Genomic DNA, 1,976 nt, shown 5'->3' with positions numbered 1-1,976 from the left:
AAATAATTATTTTTATTTATATAATATTATGTAATTAAATATATATATAAAGTATTTAATGTAAAAAGCCTAGAATACATATTGTTAGAACAAAATATAAAAATTAAAGAAACCATGCTCTAAATAAATAAAATTATGGGGGATGCATTTTTTGTGTGTATGGTATTAATTGAGTTAAGAAAAGACAGCAATGGTCATGTTGGCGCCTTGCACGCTTATGGAGGGCGGTTTGGTCGGTCATGTGTGGCCGCCACTTTCATACCAAAATCAAAACAACAACATTGCTACTTTTCTCTCATTCTCTTTCTTTTTTCTTTCTCCATTAAGCCCTCACTTATATCCCTTAAATTTCATTATAGTATTTCTAGAAGGTAATTAATTTATTTATTTTAAGCAATTCTCCTGTTTTTTCTCGATATGTTTCAAATTAACAACATTGGTCTTTTTCCTAAGAGGATGTCTTGTACGCAATTATGCAAAAGTGTTTGTAGAAATGTAGAACTATTTATTACTGTTAGAAAGTTCATATATGATATATCGTTAGATGATATTCCATTCTATAATTTAGACAATGATATTTCCTTTAAATAAATGTGTAAAAATTGTAAACCAGTCAAAAAGTTTTGTCGATATAAACAAAAAGTTGCAAAATTGTTGCTTAAGTTATAAATTTAAAATTTGAATGAAAATGGTGAGACATAACTTAACTTCGGAACAAAAACAATAGGATTAGAATGTCCGTTTCTTCTTTGTGTTGAGATAAATAGAGCCAAGTATGATATAACCATAATTTGGTTTAATTTCAATTAAGTAAAAGAAGCGGATATTGATTTCAAAATTCCCCGTCAATAAAATTGATATCATGTTTTTTATTTATTTATTTTTTTTTTTAAGAAAGAAGCAATGGATTCAATATTTGGAATTACATAATTGGCAACAGAAAAAAAAGTCAAGAGGGAAAAAATCTTTTTTTTTTTTTTACGGTATCTCCTAACTCAATAGATTAAGGACTAATTTATTATAAATTAAAATTTTATTTAAAAGTTTATTATATTTATTGGTCAATTAATACAAAATAAAATTTAAATATTCGATATTTGTTTAAGTAAACTAATTTGTTAATCATTAGACTAACTCAAATTAGTTTGAAGTGAACAAGTTGATGGATGTATATATGATATGGTGGATATTGAGACACTTTACTAAAAGATCTTTTGAACACAATATTTATCCGCAGTCATTCGATACACATATTTTTTGTGTTAAATTATATCTTAATAAAAAATAAAAAGAATTTGTTAATATACTTGTACTTTTTAAAAATTCAAGCTCCTTATTTTGTATTTGTCAAATCAAAAAAACCATGTGTTTGTACTTGTAGCTTTTAAAAGATCAGGATATTTTTTAAAGCTCTTAAGATAGAACTTTTCAAACTACTTGTACTTTTTAATTTAAAATAAATTAAAAAATAATATAATTATTATTTATTAAAATAAAAAATATTTTAAATATTTTATATAATTAAAAAAATGATTTATATTATATATATAGTGTTCATATGTGATAAGAATTTAAAATTTATATAATCGCATATCTCGTGAAGTCCGTCAGGGCATCATAGATTGGGTATGATTATTTTGATAAGGTTAGTTATGTAAATACATAAAAAACCGGGGCAATAAGGTAAAACCATGGGCAGTCCAAATGAGTTATTGGCTAATTTGCTATTTGATTAGGACCCACCAAATTGGTCCCAAATGCCACCCTCACCCCCCTCTAAAGTAAAAGAAGACGACCACTTCTTCTAACTTATAAACCTCTCTCTCTCTCTCTCTAATTTCCATCATCACCACCTTCTTCTTCTTCTTCTTCACTACTCCATTTCCGCATTTGTTTGCATTTTCTCCAATTATAATAATAATAATTGTTATTTTATTATTATTTTCCAGAAAACAGAAGCAAACTAAAACGTTTCC

The sequence above is a fragment of the Arachis duranensis genome, chromosome 3, assembly GCF_000817695.3.
Source record: "Arachis duranensis cultivar V14167 chromosome 3, aradu.V14167.gnm2.J7QH, whole genome shotgun sequence".
Lineage (NCBI taxonomy): Eukaryota > Viridiplantae > Streptophyta > Magnoliopsida > Fabales > Fabaceae > Arachis > Arachis duranensis.
Note: the sequence above shows the minus strand (reverse complement) of the source record.